Here is an 18,901-nt window from a genome sequence, read left to right as displayed (position 1 = left end):
TCCCCAGGAAAAAAAAAAACATTCTTAATCTTAATCTATGTCTGTGGATATGAACCCATTGTAAATAGGACCTATTGAAAATATCATTTTTAGTTAAGATGTGACACAATGAATGAGATTGGACCTTAATCCTATTACGGAGGCTTTATGATGAGAAGGTCACGAGGAAGAGTGGAAGCTGGAACCATCAGTGACCTGGAAGGAGAGATCATTGCCATATGACAGGGAAGCCAGGGAACCTACGTGCTCACCAGAGCACTACCGACCCTAGAAGGAAGCAAGCCTTCCAGCTTCTGGAACCAAGAGTCAATAAATTCCTGTTGTTAAGCCAACTCATTGTGTGGTATTTGTCACAGCAGCTGGGCTACTAAAATGAGCCATTTTTCCATACCTCCTCTGTTCTTTGTTCCTACTCATTCAGATTATGGTTGGAGCTCCAACAGCCTCTCATGAGGGAACACTGAGGATGGAAGCCACATGCTAGCAGTAAAATGGAAGAAGCCTGGTGTGTGGGTCGCAAAAATGGCCACAAATGTTCCCATCTCTTCGTGTATTCACTTTTGCAGTTTGTCGTTGCAGCTCCTGCCATAAAGAGATGGACTCTCAAACTCCACCCCTCGAATCTAACATGGCATGCCAGGGCCTCAGTAGGGTAGTGTGCTAGTTTGAAACTGTCATGTAACCCCCAAAAATGCCATGTTCTTTAATCCTGATTCAGTATTGCAGGATGGGATCTTTTTGATTAAGCGACCCACCCAGTTGTAGACGGGACCTTTTGATTAGCTGTTTTCCATGGAGATGTTTCTCTACCCATTCATGTGGGTCTTAATCTGCCTACTGGAGCCTTTTAAGAGGGAACCATTTTGGAAACAGCCTAACACAGCCAGAGACCTTTGGAGATAGAGAAAGAAAAGCTGTTTGAAATGAAAAGCCAAAACCCTCAGCAGATGCCAGCCATGTGCCTTCCCCGCTGACGGAGGTGTTCCAGACCCATTGGCCTTTCTTGAATCAAGTTATCCTGGATGCCTTAGTTTGGACATTGTTATGGTTTGAACAGTAAACCCACAACTTAATAAATTCCCTTTTTAAAAGCCACTCCATTTCTGGTACATTGCATTCCAGCAGCTGGTACCTGGCCGCAAGACAGGGGAAGGCAGATGGGTATTCACATCTAAAATACTATATATGTAGGAAAAGTGTCTCTGATCATCACAATGCTAGGGTTTTCCTTGCATCATTAAGTTTAGAATTACAAACAAGCAGATATAAAAGCCATGCCTTAAAACCGTTTTAATGCGTGGGAATGGCATGTGGTAGCAGCAGCCGTCAGGTGGCTGAGGTGCCCATGCACACAGCCTGCAGTTTACAGACCTGTGTGCTGGTGACACAGGTGTGAAAGTAGAACGTGTACTTTATTCCACATTTTTAAATGGCCATTCTTATTGTTTAATATTTATACTGAGGTAGACTTTGACTCCTAGGAGAGTAAGAACATAATGCTCTTAGAAAATTTGTGTTCAGCATTATTGCTTAGGGACAGGTTTCATAGTTACATAAAAGAATGAGGAATTTTAAAGAGCCCTCCCTTTAGTGATGTTGGAATTTTTTTCATTATCTTTATTTTTTATGTATTTTGCTTTTATTTTGGTATGATTTGGACACTTGGTACTTTTTTTAAAAGGTATGTTTGTACAAATGTTAAATCTTAAGCACTTGGAAATTTTGCTTTTCTGGTTAATTGAACTTTCTATATAGATGAAGGTTAAGCAGAAAGCCATTCTATAAAATCTTGTGAAAACAAATTAGTTTTAAATATATACAGTGCATAGTAAATCCTCTTTAATCCAGAACTTAATAATTCTTCAGGAGCATCAATATAAAACTGAAAGACCCCTTTCCCTATATGATTGGTTTCCCAACAAGTTAATCAACAGAATCACCTGGAGCGCTTCTTAAACTATTTTATTTTTTCAAAATACAGGTTCCTGTCCCCTAACTCACCACTCACAAAATTAAACTCCCTCTGCACGTGACCCAGGCTACGCATTATATTATAATAGTATACTTTAGCTGTGTCTTTCTTAACATTTAATTTTTTAATTTAGAAGTTTTTTAGGGATTACATAACATAAAGTTAATTATGTGAAGATGAACAGTGTACAACATTAGTAATTCACAGTTCTGTGCAACTTAGTGCCTCCATCTAGTTCCAAAAGGAAGCCCTGCATCCCTTTGCAGTCAGCCCCCTGTCTCCACTCCAGTCGGCCTCTGGCAATCACCAAGTCACTTTCTACATATTTACGTCTCCTGGATAGTTTGTATGAATGCCATCACTCAGATTGTGACTTTGTGATTGGCTTCTTTGACTTAGCATAGTGTTTTCAAGGTTCATCCATGTTGTAGCATGTTATCAAGACATATGCATCTTTTTTACAGCTCCATCCACGTACCTCTTTCTCCTGTGGAGTTCTAGCTTCCTTGCTAGACTTTGAACTTGAGGGCAGAGCGTTTGTCTGACTCACCTTGTAGTGTGGGTGAGCGCAGGGTGAACACTGAAGGCATGTGCTGCCGTCTGCCCTGGCTGGTGCTGACTGGGGAGCCGGAAGTCTCCCTCTCGAGGCCGGAGCTCTACCAGCTGTAGTAAGTGCACAGTGCAGTTTGTTGAATAAGGAATAAATCACTCCCTGAATATCTTAGATTTATGTTGGCAGAGGCATCTTTAAACTAAATATCTACTTGGAAGCTCTACTTCTTTGTGATCAAAATAGAAAAGAGAGAATAAATTGGCTGATCAAGAATTCCCAATACTGGATGAACTAGTGTTGTTTTTCTCCACTCATGCTGCGTTATGGGGAATGGGGAAGTTAGAAAGTGTCGCTAGCCCTTGAGGAATTTGAGGATTGAACAAACGCGATCAGTTCACTAAGCCACGATAAACCAGCAGAGGCTTTATGATGGCGGGACACTCTGCCTGGGATTTTAACAGGGGGTGGGGTTAGGGCGGGAAGGTGTAAATGTGGTGTTCCAGGTAGTAAAGAAAAGGAGGCAGCAAAACTAGTGGAGGGGGCACAGTGCAGATCAGTTTGGCTGTAATTCCAGTGGTAGGAGGTGTGGTTGGGGAGGCCAGTTGGTTGAGGAAATGAGGGTTTACTGAGGGCCAGTGAAGAGCCACTGAAGGGTTCTGAGCTCTGCCTCAGGAGGATCGATGTTGCTTTTGAGCAAAGGTGGTGAAGTCGGGGGGCGGAAGGTGGTAAAGTGGGAAGTGAAGTGGGTGGAAATCCTGGAAGGGAGAGCACCAACTAGAAAGCTATTGTAATTGTGTAGAGAAGGGATGTGAGGTTACCACCGGAGTGGGGGCAGAGGACAGCGCAGGGAGCGCCCATGGGAGAGGGCTGGCAGTGGAGGTGGTGGTAGGAGTAGGCTGAGCAGCTTTGAGATTTCCAGTTTTGGATATTTGTAGTTCTGTTAAGAGAAAGTTAGGAGAACTGATGTGAGAGGAAAGGAGGGAATCTGGTTTGAGCAAGAGAAGAGTTGAGTGGAACATCCAGTAAAACCTCTAGCAGGTAACCCAATGGCTAAGTGGAGGGTGGTAGAGGCTGAGAGTTGAGATTCCAAGGGAAAGCAGGAAGCAAGGGGAGGGTCCAGGCAGGGTGGGGCTTAGTGCTTTTCAATATTTCATATCAATATGAACATGTGATTTTTTTTAAAACTTTGCTTGTACCTCTTGCACTTCAGGGTGAATAACTAACTCCTTGACTTTGCTTTCTTCTTCAGTATGTAGTGGGGGCGGGGCCGGGAGTTGTTTACTTGGTAGTTTAGAGTGACCTCTGGAGTCTGGAGTCAGATCACTTGCATTCATTATATCCCAGCTCTGTTATGCATTAGCAGTTTGACTTTGGGTAAGTTGCCTAGCCTTTCTCCATCTCAGTTTCCATGTATGTCAGTTGGAGATAACTGTGCCTACATAATAGGATTAAATCAGTTAATATATGTAAAGTATTAGAGCTATATTTGGCAGATGGTGCAGTGATGTAAATATTGGTGGTTTTTATGCCAGATTTGAAGAGGATGGTGTTCATACGAGGAAAGTGTTATTTTTTCCCTGTGTGGAACTAAGCTTTGTGGGATAAGAATGGGTAATCAAGACTAAGTCCTCAAACGTGTATGATTTAACAGAATAGCTGGAGAATTTGTCAAAAGTGTGATACTGGAGGCCACAAACAGGTGGTGGACAGAGACTTGTCAGTTAAGAAAAAATAATGCTTTACAATTATTTCTGCCTACTTCCAGTAATTTGAGCCTTACAGCAAAGCTTGTTCTAGCTCCCTTTTTTTAGAGCAACCTAACCCTGGTGAGACTAAGTCACAGAGGGGCTGCCTTCCCAGTACTCCATACAGCTTTGCAGAAACCCCCAGGTAATAAGACTCTGTTTCTAGGACCTTTTCAGGGCAAGGAGACCCTTTCTGGAGAGTGATCTTTGAAGTAGAATTAATATTTTTCTATTTGTTATTTATTTTGTTCAAAATAACCATTTTTTGAATTACCTACATGTGCAAGACACCTGGCCAGGTGCTTTTCCTGTGTCCCTTCATGGAATGCTGACTTCACCTTTGTGAAGTACAGATGGATGTCTCATCCGACAGAGAAGGAAACTGAGGCTCAGAGATTTGGCCATTCACCATGAGCTCTGATGTGCCTGACCCCCAGACCTGTGCCCCAGCGAGCAGCATTCCTGCCCATCAAGGTCCCCTTTCAGGGAAGTGGAGAGCTTCCAAGGCAGCACGGACAACACTGACCCACAGCCTAATAATGTTTACTGCACAGGTTTGCTTTTTCTTCTGAAGATAGCATCCACTTGATATGCAAAAGAGGACCAGTAGGAGAATGTTTGACTTGCACTGCACATTTCAAAATAACACCATTTCTGTGTTAACACCAGAGAAGAAAAGGCCACATTTTCTCAGAAGAGCTCTCAGTGGCAAGACTAGCTCAAAAAATGAGACAGAAATTGGAGTAATGAGGCAAGAGGTAGGTCTTATGTGAACATGTGTATTAATTAATATCAGAATTAAGCAGCTCTTTGGTGCTGTTTGTAACTATAATATGGAAGTCTTGCCTATGTCGGAAAATGAGAACCAAAAGGAAACAAAACAGAGTTCAAGGAATTTTGTGGATAATTAATGGTGATTTAATAGGAAGAATAAACTTGAAATACTGAAACTGACAAGGTTAAAATGTCCCAGGAGTATTAATGTTTAATGAGACCTATGCAAGTGTAGCCAAGAAATAACCCATGAGCACTAAGTCAAAAGTCAGGAGGGGAAAAAAGGTGTGTTTCTCGGGGCAGTTTGCCTGCGCAGTGTCTGACTCATGGGGCCCACTGGGGGCTCTGTGCTAGGATGAAATGAAATCCCACCAGGAGCAGGGGAGGGCTGCAGCCTGAGCTGCCGCAGACACTCCTGCTCTCAAAGATCCTGACCCATTTTACTCACATATACATCATTCTTGTTAGATCATATGTCTAGGTTCTTTAGAAAATACCTCCATTGTACTTTTAGGACACTCTGTCCAGGAGCACACACGAAAAAAACTTGGTTAAGAGGCTAGGAAAACAAAGATAGATTATATGAAGAAATGGAAATGTCTATAACGAAAACCCCAGAGGTGAGCTAAAGGGATCTAACAGGGTCAAGGGATGGCAGAGATTTAAATGTCCTTCATCCTAGGGGGAATAATTAGGTTAAAACAATAGAAACAAACATTAGTGGAACAGCACTCTGTGTCTGTAAGCAAACCAGGCACTTGATATCCTCATTACGTCCTCAAGAAGGGATTGTAGAAAGCCTGGGATTTGGGCAGAGCTATTGATCTCACCTTGTCTCTGGAAAATGGGACAGTGCATAATGGGTGGGATCTAAGAAAGACTATTAAGAGGCTTCTCAGCCATCTTCATTCAAATTTGAGGAAAGAGGAATAGATGAGCCAATTGGACAAAGTAGATGAAGTCTAAGATTTTAGAGCACTAAACATATCAAAAAGCAAGAAGTATTAAAGTAGTAGATAAAAGTTTTGGACTTTGTTCAAATGCTGATGTTCGGTAGCTCATTTTATTGAAATCAGTTTTATTGCTTTATATGTAATAAAAATTCACCCATTTTTAAAAGTTCAAGGATTTTTGACAAATATATACCTTCATCTAATCACTACCACAATGAAGTTATAAAACATTTCCATCATCCCCAAAAGTTCCCTTTTTAGTCCCTCCTTTCCCCTATGCCCACCCTGTGGCAATCACTGCTCTGTTTTCTGTCCTATGATTTGCCTTTTCCAGAATGTCATGTGAATGGAATTACCCATTATATAATCTTTCGTGTCTAGATTCTTTCACTTAGTATAATGTGTTTGAGACATCCATATTTTTATTTCTATATACCACAATTTGTTTACACACTCCTGAGTCGATGAATATTTGGTTTAGTTTCCATGTATTGGCTATTATGAACAGATCTCCTATGAACATTCATACATGAAGGGGAGTCTTCATGTAACTGTAGAAAATCTTTTATCTTAGGTAAATACCAGAGATGAGATTGTTGAGTTGTATGGCATATGCATGATTAACTTTATAGGAAATTGACATGCTGTTTTCCAAAGTTGTTCTACCATTTTATATTCCTAGAAGCAATGCATGAGAGTTGTTTACTCAATATCCTTGCCACACTTGATATTAGTAATCTTCAGTTTTAGCCATTCTAGTGGGTATACATTGGTCCCTCTTTGTAGTTTTATTTGCATTTCTCTAATACCTAATGATTTTGAACATCCTTTCATATGCTTATATAATATTTATAGACCTTGATGAAACGTCTGTTTTAGTCTTTTGCCTATTTTATAATTGCGTTGTTTTCTTATTAAGTTGTAAGGTTCTTCATATATCCTGGATACAAGTCCTTTACCACATATATGATTAGCAGATATTTTCCTCCCACTCTGCTTTCCTTTTTATTTTACTTAACTGTATCTTTTTTAAAAATTATTATGTTTGTTTATTTGCAGATATGGAACAACACCGAATGCACATTTCATGAAAAACATCTCCTTTTACTGCCAGAGTTGCACTCTAGCATTTTCTATCCTCTGCTATTTGTTTATTTTTTTTTTAACTTTTTATTTTGAAATATTTTCAAACTTACAAGATAGTTGCAAAAATAATACACAATTCTTGAGTGGTTCAGTGATAAATATTCGCCTTCCATGCGGGAGACCTGGGTTCGATTCTTAGACTGTACACCCCCCCCCAAAAAGAGAAAATAATAATAATAATAATAAACAGCCCATATGGAGAACTCCAACATACCCCTCACCCAGATACATTTTGCCACATTTGCTGAACCATCCTATATATCTATTCCATTATCTGTCTGTCTGCCCTTTTATCTATCTGTATTCTAAACACTGGGTAGTAGGTTGTAGACATCATTCTCCTTGAACACTTAATGCTTCCATGTATTTTTCCTAAGAAAAAGGACACTTAACATATATAACAACCTAAAATGCAGTTATTAAGTTCAAAAGTTTAACATTAACCTAAAGCCTACAGTCTTAAAAAATGAAAATATTCCATTTTTTTCACATGTCCTTTTGTGCATATTTTCCCCTTTTTTTAGATCCAGCTCAGGATCATGTATTGCATTTAATTGTCATTGCCTCTTCTTTAATCCCTTTCTCTCTGTCTTTTTTTTTTCGGGGGGGTGGTGCATGGTCTGGGAATCGAACCTGGGTCTCCTGTGTGAAAGGCGAGCATTCTACCACTGAACCACCCATGTACCCTTTAATTCCTCTCTTTTTTAAAAAAATGTGGAAATGTATATATAACACGCAATTTTCCATCTCAACCACCTTCAAGCCCACAATTCAGTGGAACTGATTGCATTCAAGTGTTGTACTACCCTCACCACCATTAGCAGGACTTTTCCATCACTCCAAGGAAAACTTTGTACCCATTATGCATTATTGTGGAAGAAATTTTTATTTGCTTTGCTCTTTTCTTTCTACTTTTCTGTATTGCTTGAGGGTTTATTTTTAATCAACTGCTTTATTGAGATATTATTCACATGCTATATAATCCACTGAATTAAACTATACATTTTGGTGGTTTTTATCTATTTGCAGACTTGTGCAACCATCACAATAATCAATTTTAGAACATCAGGAAAAGAAACTCCCTGCCCATTAGCAATCACTCTCCACTCCCCTCTACTCCCAGGCTCCAGCAGCCACTAATCTGCTTTCTCTCTCCATGGATTTCCCTAGTCTAGACATTACATGTAAATGGGAATCATACAATATATGGCCTTTTGTATGGTTTATTTCAGTCAACATAGTATTTTCAGGGCTCATCCATGTTGCAGCATGGATCAGTATTTCATTCTATATTTATTAAAATGTTTTTTTTAATTGTAAAATATATACACAAAGCAAAGAAAGAAAAAACTAATAATTATAAATGCACACTTCTACAAGTAGTTACAGAACAGATCCCAGAGTTTGTCCTGGGCTACCATTCTACTCAGATTTTTCCTTCTAGCTGCTCCAAAACACTGGGGGCTAGGAGGAATATTATTATAGTGATTTAGCAGTCATACTCATTGGTTAAATCTTCTCTGTTATAACTACTTCTTTATCCCCTCCCAATTTACAGGGATATTTGGGCAATGCCCATTCAGACTTTTTCATGTTGAGAAGGTGTGTCCACACTAAAGGGTAGGGGGATAAAATTAATTGATAATCTTGGAGAGGCTGGACCCTCTGAGTTTCAGGATTTATCTGACCTAGGAAACTTCTGGGTATTATATGCTCCAGGAAGGCAAATCTAGGACAAGAAACTTTTTTTTTTTTTTAACTTTTTTAAAGATATAGTATAACATATACACAAAGCAAAGAAATAAAAATGCAATAATTTTCAAAGCACTCTTCAAAAAGTGGTTACAGGATAGATTCCAGAGTTTGTCATGGGCTACCATGTGATCCTCTCATATTTTCCTTCTAGCTGCTCCAGAATATAGGAGTCTAGAGGGTTTAAATACTTTGTCAATCAACTTTTTTTTCCTTCTTTTTTTATTTGTGAACAATAACATATATACAAAAAAGCTATAAATTTCCAAGCACAGCACCACAATTAGTTGTAGAACATATTTCAGACTTTGACGTGGGTTACAATTTCAGGTTTTACTTCTAGCTGCTCTAAAATACTGGAGACTAAAAGATATCAATTCAGTAATTCAGCATTCATATCCATTTATTAAGTCCTAACTTCTATGTATAATTCCATCATCACCTTTGATCTTTCCATACCTCTCATTGGGGTTGTTTGGGCTATGGCAATTCTAAATTTTTATATTGGAGGGTCTGTCGCTAATGTGGGGTAGGGAGATGGAACTATCTGATGTTCTGGAGAGGCTGGGCTAGGCTTCAGGACTTATCTAGACCAGGGACCCATCTGGAGGTTGTAGGTTTCTGGGAAGTTACTCTAGTTCCTGGAACCCTTGTGGAATCTTATAAATTGCCCTAGGTGTTCTTTAGGATTGGCTGGAATGGTCCTGGTTGGGGGTTGGCAGGATATGATAAGTAGCAAGGTCTAACTGAAGCTTGCATAAGAGCAACCTCCAGAGTGGCCTCTCGACTCTATTTGAACTCTCTACCTCTAATACTTTATTAATTACACTTCTTTTCCCCCATTTGGTCAGGATGGAATTGTCAATCCACAGTGCCAGGTCTGTATTCATCCCTGGGAGTCCTCCCCCACACCACCAGGGAGACTTTCACTCCTGGATGTCATGTCCCACGTAGGGGCAGGGCAATGATTTCACTTGCAAAATTGGGCTTAGAGAGACTGAGGCCATATCTGAGCAACAACAGAGGTCCTCCAGAAGTAACTCTTAGGCATGCCTATATGTAGTCTAAGTTTCTACGCTACCTACATAAGCTTCACAAGAGTAAGCCTCAGTGATTGAGGGCATAGCCTATTGATTTGGGTGTACCTAAAGTTTGACACAGTATTGGGGATTCCCTGATGGTAAGGCTTAATAGTTGCATAGTCTTTCTCCCCTCCCTCAAGGGACTTTGCCAATCCTTTTTGATTATCTGGTTAATATACCCTAGGATGTTTCCAGGCATTACAGTGATCTGTATAGGATTAAAGGACTTTCTCATTCTGTGCTCCCTGTGTTTCAGTTGTTCAAATGAGCTATACAGATAGGTTGGATTAGATAATGTACTACAGAAAATTTTAGTTCCAGATCAAATAAACCTTTCTTCCATTGGTCTTAAAGAGGATGTATGGTTCTAAAAGAGAGACACTGTCTTCCTTACCCATATGTTCTGAATTACTTTAATCCCAACCTGTTTGGCTTCATTCTTGTCTCTAAATACCAGGTTATATATATAAAACAGCCTCTCAAAATCCAGAAGTAATAATCACCACTCCAGACTTAATGTGTCTGCTCTAAAAGCTTACAATCTAGGTCCCTGTTTTCTTATAAGTATTTTTGAAAGGTGAACCATACCATTGTTGTTTTTTTGCTTCTGGTTTATTTTGTCTTACCAAATATCCCACATGTTCATTCCCATCGTTGCATGCCTCATGACAATGTTCCTTTTTGTAGCAGCACAAACTTCATTCATAAGTATGCACCATCGTTCACCACTCTACTCCCTGTCAGTGCATCCTTCAGCCACCTGCATTCATCAGGCTTCATATATAGGGCCCAAGGTCCATCAACATTCTCAGTTTTAGATAATTTCATTGTTCCCAAGAGAAAACCAATAAACATACCTCACCAAATAGGAGATCTAAACCTCCTCTCAACTCTTGTCCCTCACCCCATTGTTTATCTCTGCTGTTGCTGTGGTAGTGCTGATGGTTTCCTTTTGAACATAGCTCATAGCATGCAATAGCAGTTTTCCCCCTGTACCCTAGACTTAAACACTCTTTATACAAGAATCATATCTTTGAAGTAATTCTTGCAAGAACTTATTCATATTTCTAGTGTGAGTCAGTGAAACACATAGGTCTATACAACCCCTTTCAATCTTGTTCAACTTCAATATGGTAATATTACTTCTAGATCCACTAAAGAATCACCTTCACGCCTATCTATTCCCTTACATTGGAGTTCAACCTCATTAGCTAACAGTTCACCCATCTCTAGCTTCTATGTATCTCTAAGTCCCCAGTATTCTATATTATAAGTCTCTGATTATACCTTTATGCTGGTCATAAAAGTGGAATCATACGGTGTCTGTCCTTTTGTGTCTGGCTGACTTCACTCAGCATTATATCCTCAAGACTCGGATGTCTTGTCATTTTGTCTTACTGCTGCATAATATTCCATTGTATGTATACACCACATTTTGTTGATCCACTCATCTGTTGATGGGCATTTGGTTTGTTTCCATCTTTTGGTGATTATGAATAATGCTGCTGTGAACATTGATGTGCAGATGTCTGTTTGTATTGTTGCTTTCAGCTCTTCTGGGTATACACCAAGTAGTGCTATTGCTGGGTCATAGGGCAGCTTGATATTTAGTTTTCTAAGGAATCACCAGACAGTCTTACATAGTGGCTGCACCATTGTACATTCCCACCAGCAGTGCATTAGCGTCTTAGTTTCTCCACATCCTCTCCAACATTTATAGTTTTCTGATTGTTTAATAGCAGCCATTCTTATAGGTGTGAGGTGGTATCTCATTGTAGTCTTGATCTACATTTCCCTTATAGCCAGTGAAAATGAGCATCTATTCATGTGCTTTTGAGCCATCTGTATTTGTTCTTCAGAAGTGCCTATTCATATCTTTAGCCCATTTATAATTGTATTGTTCTTTTGTCGTTGAGTTGTATGATTTCTTTGTATATACAGGATATCAAACCTTTGTCTGATATGTGATTTCCAAATATTTTCTCCCACTGAGTTGGCTACCTCATTACCTTTTTGACAAAGTCTTATGAGGTGCAGAAGCATTTGATTTTGAGGAGTTCTCATTTATCTATTTTTTCTTTTGTTGCTTGTGCTTTGGGTGTAAAGTTTAGGAAGCTACCTCCTGTTATTAGGTCTTGAAGATGTTTCCCTACATTTTCATCTAGAAGCTTTATGGTGCTAGTTCTTATATTTAGGTGTTTGATCCACTTTGAGATAATTTTTGTGTAGGGTGTAAGATAGGGGTCCTCTTTCATTCTCTTGGCTATTGATATCCAGTTCTTCCATGCCCAATTATTGAAAAGACTATTTTGTCCTAGATCAGAGGATTTGGGAGCCTTGTCAAAAATCATTTGACCATAGATTTTGTAGTCTATTTGTGCACTCTCAATTTGATTGCATTGGTCAATGCTTCTGTCTGTGTGCCAGTACCATGCTGTTTTGACCACTGTGGCTTTATAATAGGTTTTAAAGTCAAGGAGTGTTAATCCTCCCGCTTTGTTCTTTTTAGGATGCTTTTAGCTATTTGAGGTCTCTTTCCCTTCCAGATGAACTTGGTATTTAGCTTTTCCAAATCTTTAAAGTAGGTTGTTGGAATTTTCATTGCTACTGTGTTGAATCTGTAGATCAATTTGGGAAGAATTGACATCTTAACTATATTTAGCCTTCCTGTTCATGAGCAGGGAATGTCTTTCCACCTATTTAGATCTTCTTTGATTTCTTTTAGCAATGTTATGTAGTTTTCTGTGTACAAGTCTTTTACACCCCTAGTTAAGTTCATTCCTAAGTATTTGATTCTTTTAGTTGCTATTTTGAATGGAACTTTTTCCTTAACTGAGGAGCTAGCTCATTGCTTGTGTATAGAAATGTTACTGATTTTTGCACATTAATTTTATATCCTACCACCTTGCTGAATTTGTTTATTAGCTCAAGTAACTTTACTGTAAATTTCTCAGGATCTTCCAAGTATAGTATCATATCATCTGCAAATAATGAGTTTTACTTCTTCTTTTCCAATCTAGAGGTCTTTTGTTTCTTTGTCCTGCCTGATTGCTCTAGCTAGAACTTCTAGCACAATGCTGAATAATAGTGGTGACAGTGGGCATCCTTGTCTTGTACCTGATCTTACAGGGAAGGCTTTCAGTCTCTCTCCATTGAGTATGATGCAGGCTATTGGTTTTTTTAACCTTTTTTTTTTCTTTTTGCATGGGCAGGCACTAGGACTCAACCCCAAGTTTCTAGCATGGCAGGCAAGAACTCTGACTGCTGAGCCACCATGGCCTGCCCTGGCTACTGGTTTTTCATATATTCTATTTATCATATTGAGATAGTTACCTTTGATTCCTATCTTTTGGAGTGTTTTTTATCAGAAAACGATGCTGAATTTTGTCAAATGCTTTATCAGCATCAATCGAGATGATCATGTGATTTTTCCCTTTTGATTCGTTAATGTGCTGTATTACATTAATTGATTTTCTTGTGTTGAACCATCTTTGCATTCCTGGTATAAACCCCACTTGGTCATGGTGTTTAATTCGTTTAATGTGTGTTGTTGGATTCGATTTGCTAATTTTTTATTGAGAATTTTTACATCTATGTTCATTAGGGGGATTGGCCTGTAGTTTTCTTTCTTATAGAATCTTTACCCGGTTTTTGGTATTAAAATGATATTAGCTTTATAAAATGAGTTACAGTTCCTTTTGTCTCAGTTTTTTGGAAAAGTTTGAGCGGGATTATACTGGTTTTTTCTGGAATGTCTGATAAAATTCCCCTGTGAAGCCATCTGGCCCTGGGCTTTTCTTTGTAGGAAGATTTCTGATGACTGATTGAATTTCTTTGCTTGTGATTGGTTTGTTGAGCTCTTCTATTTCTTCGTGAGTCAGTGTAGCTTGTTTGTGTGTCTCCAGGAATTTGTCCATTTCATCTAAGTTGTCTAGTTTGTTGGTGTATAGTTGTTTATAGTATCTTCTTATGATTTCTTTTATTTCTTCTGGGTGTGTGCTAATGCACCCTTTCCCGTTTCTGATTTTGTTTATTTGCATCCTCTCTCTTTTTTTCTTTGTCAGTCTTGCTAGTGGCCCATGAATTTTATTGATTTTCTCAAAGAACCAACTTTTGGTTTTATTGATTCTTTCTATTGTTCTTTTGTTTTCCCATTCATTTAACTCTGCTTTAATCTTTGTTATTTCTCCTATCTGCTTTGGGGTTAGTTTGCTGTTCTTTCTCAAGTTCCTCCAGGTTTGCTGTTAAGTCCTTGATTTTTCTCCTTCTTGTTTTTTTTTTTTCCTCATTTTTTTTATTTTTTATTTTTTTAATTTTTTTAATTTTTTAATTTTTTTATTAGCGGAAAGAAAAAAAAGAAATTAACACAACATTTAGAAATCATACCATTCTACATATGACTCAGTAATTCTTAACATCATCACATAGATGTATGATCATTGTTTCTTAGTACATTTGCATCAGTTTAGAGGAACTAGCAACACAACAGAAAAAGATATAAAATGTTAATATAGAGAAAAGAAATAAAAGTAGTAATAATAGTAAAAACAAACAAACAAACAAACAAACAAAAAAACCCTATAGCTCAGATGCAGCTTCATTCAGTGTTTTAACATGACTACTTTACAATTAGGTATTATTGTGCTGTCCATTTTTGAGTTTTTGTATCTAGTCCTGTTGCACACTCTGTATCCCTTCAGCTTCAATTACCCATTGTCTTACCCTGTTTCTAACTCCTGCTGGACTCTGTTACCAATGACATATTTCAAGTTTATTCTCGAATGTCCGTTCACATCAGTGGGACCATACAGTATTTGTCCTTTAGTTTTTGGCTGGACCCACTCAGCATAATATTCTCTAGGTCCATCCATGTTATTACATGTTTCATAAGTTTATCTTGTCTTAAAGCTGCATAATATTCCATCGTATGTATATACCACAGTTTGTTTAGCCATTCTTCTGCTGATGGACATTTTGGCTGTTTCCATCTCTTTGCAATTGTAAATAACGCTGCTATAAACATTGGTGTGCAAATGTCCGTTTGTGTCTTTGCCCTTAAGTCCTTTGAGTAGATACCTAGCAATGGTATTGCTGGGTCGTATGGCAATTCTATATTCAGCTTTTTGAGGAACCGCCAAACTGCCTTCCACAGTGGTTGCACCATTTGACATTCCCACCAACAGTGGATAAGTGTGCCTCTTTCTCCGCATCCTCTCCAGCACTTGTCATTTTCTGTTTTGTTGATAATGGCCATTCTGGTGGGTGTGAGATGATATCTCATTGTGGTTTTGATTTGCATTTCTCTAATGGCCAGGGACATTGAGCATCTCTTCATGTGCCTCTTGGCCATCCATATTTCCTCTTCTGGTAGGTGTCTGTTCAAGTCTTTTTCCCATTTTGTAATTGGATTGGCTGTCTTTTTGTTGTTGAGTTGAACAATCTCTTTATAAATTCTGGATACTAGACTTTTATCTGATATGTCATTTCCAAATATTATCTCCCATTGTGTAGGCTGTCTTTCTACTTTCTTGATGAAGTTCTTTGATGCACAAAAGTGTTTAATTTTGAGGAGCTCCTATTTCTTTCTTTCTTTCTTCAGTGCTCTTGCTTTAGGTTTAAGGTCCATAAAACCGCCTCCAATTGTAAGTTTCATAAGATATCTCCCTACATTTTCCTCTAACTGTTTTATGGTCTTAGACCTAATGTTTAGATCTTTGATAGATTTTGAGTTAACTTTTGTATAAGGTGTGAGATACGGGTCTTCTTTCATTCTTTTACATATGGATATCCAGTTCTCTAGGCACCATTTATTGAAGAGACTGTTCTGTCCCAGGTGAGTTGGCTTGACTGCCTTATCAAAGATCAAATGTCCATAGACGAGAGGGTCTATATCTGAGCACTCTATTTGATTCCATTGGTCGATATATCTATCTTTATGCCAATACCATGCTGTTTTGACCACTGTGGCTTCATAATATGCCTTAAAGTCCGGCATCGCTAGACCTCCAGCTTCGTTTTTTTTCCTCAAGATGTTTTTAGCAATTCGGGGCACCCTGCCGTTCCAGATAAATTTGCTTATTGGTTTTTCTAATTCTGAAAAATAAGTTGATGGGACTTTGATTGGTATTGCATTGAATCTGTAGATCAGTTTAGGTAGGATTGACATCTTAATTGTATTTAGTCTTCCAATCCATGAACACGGTATGCCCTTCCATCTATTTAGGTCTTCTGTGATTTCTTTTAGTAGTTTTTTGTAGTTTTCTTTATATAGGTTTTTTGTCTCTTTGGTTAAATTTATTCCTAGGTATTTTATTCTTTTAGTTGCAATTGTAAATGGGATTCGTTTCTTGATTTCCCCCTCAGCTTGTTCATTACTAGTGTATAGAAATGCTACAGATTTTTGAATGTTGATCTTGTAGCCTGCTACTTTGCTGTACTCATTTATTAGCTCTAATAATTTTGTTGTGGATTTTTCTGGGTTTTCTACGTATAGTATCATATTGTCTGCAAACAGTGATAGTTTTACTTCTTCCTTTCCAATTTTGATGCCTTGTATTTCTTTTTCTTGTCTAATTGCTCTGGCTAGAACTTCCAACACAATTTTGAATAATAGTGGTGATAATGGACATCCTTGTCTTGTTCCTGATCTTAGGGGGAAAGTTTTCAATTTTTCCCCATTGAGGATGATATTAGCTGTGGGTTTTTCATATATTCCCTCTATCATTTTAAGGAAGTTCCCTTGTATTCCTATCTTTTGAAGTGTTTTCATCAGGAAAGGATGTTGAATCTTGTCAAATGCCTTCTCTGCATCAATTGAGATGATCATGTGATTTTTCTGCTTTGATTTGTTGATATGGTGTATTACATTAATTGATTTTCTTATGTTGAACCATCCTTGCATACCTGGGATGAATCCTACTTGGTCATGATGTATAATTCTTTTAATGTGTTGTTGGATACGATTTGCTAGAATTTTATTGAGGATTTTTGCATCTGTATTCATTAGAGAGATTGGTCTGTAGTTTTCTTTTTTTGTAATATCTTTGCCTGGTTTTGGTATGAGGGTGATGTTGGCTTTATAGAGTGAATTAGGTAGTTTTCCCTCTACTTCGATTATGTTGAAGAGTTTGAGGAGAGTTGGTACTAATTCTTTCTGGAATGTTTGATAGAATTCACATGTGAAGCCGTCTGGTCCTGGACTTTTCATTTTAGGGAGCTTTTGAATGACTAATTCAATCTCTTTACTTGTGATTGGTTTGTTGAGGTCATCTATTTCTTCTTGAGTCAAAGTTGGTTGTTCATGTCTTTCCAGGAACCCGTCCATTTCATCTAAATTGTTGTATTTATTAGCGTAAAGCTGTTCATAGTATCCTGTTATTACCTCCTTTATTTCTGTGAGGTCAGTAGTTATGTCTCCTCTTCCATTTCTGATATTATTTATTTGCATCCTCTCTCTTCTTCTTTTAGTCAGTCTTGCTAAGGGCCCATCAATCTTATTGATTTTCTCATAGAACCAACTTCTGGTCTTATTGATTTTCTCTATTGTTTTCATGTTTTCAATTTCATTTATTTCTGCTCTAATCTTTGTTATTTCTTTCCTTTTGCTTGCTTTGGGATTAGTTTGCGGTTCTTTCTCCAGTTCTTCCAAGTGGACAGTTAATTTGTGCATTTTTGCCTTTTCTTCTTTTCTGATAAAGGCATTTAGGGCAATAAATTTCCCTCTTAGCACTGCCTTTGCTGCGTCCCATAAGTTTTGATATGTTGTGTCTTCATTTTCATTCGCCTCTAGGTATTTACTAATTTCTCTTGCAATTTCTTCTTTGACCCACTTGTTGTTTAAGAGTGTGTTGTTGAGCCTCCACGTATTTGTGAATTTTCTGGCACTCCGCCTATTATTGATTTCCAACTTCATTCCTTTATGATCTGAGAAAGTGTGTATGATTTCAATCTTTTTAAATTTGTTAAGACTTGCTTTGTGACCCAGCATATGGTCTATCTTTGAGAATGATCCATGAGCACTAGAGAAATAGGTGTATCCTGCTGTTGTGGGATGTAATGTCCTATAAATGTCTGTTAAGTCAAGATCATTTATAGTAATATTCAGATTCTCTATTTCTTTATTGATCCTCTGTCTAGATGTTCTGTCCATTGATGAGAGTGGTGAATTGAAGTCTCCAACTATTATGGTATATGTGTCTATTTCCCTTTTCAGTGTTTGCAGTGTATTCCTCACATATTTTCGGGCATTCTGGTTCGGTGCGTAAATATTTATGATTGTCATGTCTTCTTGTTTAATTGTTCCTTTTATTAGTATATAGTGTCCTTCTTTGTCTCTTTTAACTGTTTTACATTTGAAGTCTAATTTGTTGGATATTAGTATAGCCACTCCTGCTCTTTTCTGGTTGTTATTTGCATGAAATATCTTTTCCCAACCTTTCACTTTCAACCTATATTTATCTTTGGGTCTAAGATGTGTTTCTTGTAGACAGCATATAGAAGGATCCTGTTTTTTAATCCATTCTGCCAGTCTATGTCTTTTGATTGGGGAATTCAGTCCATTAACATTTAGAGTTATTACTGTTTGGATAATATTTTCCTCTACCATTTTGCCTTTTGTATTATCTATATCATATCTGACTTTCCTTCTTTCTACACTCTTCTCCATGCCTCTCTCTTCTGCCTTTTTGTATCTGACGCTAGTGCTCCCTTTAGTATTTCTTGCAGAGCTGGTCTCTTGGTCACAAATTCCCTCAGTGACTTTTTGTCTGAGAATGTTTTAATTTCTCCCTCATTTTTGAAGGACAATTTTGCTGGATATAGGAGTCTTGGTTGGCAGTTTTTCTCTTTTAGTAACTTAAATATATCATCCCACTGTCTTCTAGCTTCCATGGTTTCTGCTGAGAAATCTACACATAGTCTTATTG

General features: G+C 38.0%; 1 protein-coding gene across 3 annotated transcripts in view; it reads left to right on the top strand.

The window, feature by feature from the left end:
• GGACT (gamma-glutamylamine cyclotransferase) overlaps window positions 1-18,901 on the top strand; it is a 128,067-nt gene that overhangs the window by 45,631 nt on the left and 63,535 nt on the right. The window contains exon 1 of one of the 3 annotated variants that reach the window (XM_077158599.1): window positions 3,884-3,899. The exons of the other annotated variants lie outside the window; for them this stretch is intronic. The gene's annotated coding sequence lies outside the window, so the exon portion shown is untranslated. Of the gene's footprint in view, window positions 1-3,883; window positions 3,900-18,901 lie in introns of those variants that run through there. 3 annotated transcript variants of the gene reach the window in all.

This window comes from Tamandua tetradactyla, chromosome 4, assembly GCF_023851605.1.
Source record: "Tamandua tetradactyla isolate mTamTet1 chromosome 4, mTamTet1.pri, whole genome shotgun sequence".
Taxonomy (NCBI): Eukaryota; Metazoa; Chordata; class Mammalia; order Pilosa; family Myrmecophagidae; genus Tamandua; species Tamandua tetradactyla.
Note: the sequence above shows the minus strand (reverse complement) of the source record. Positions and strands in the feature narration are given on the sequence as shown.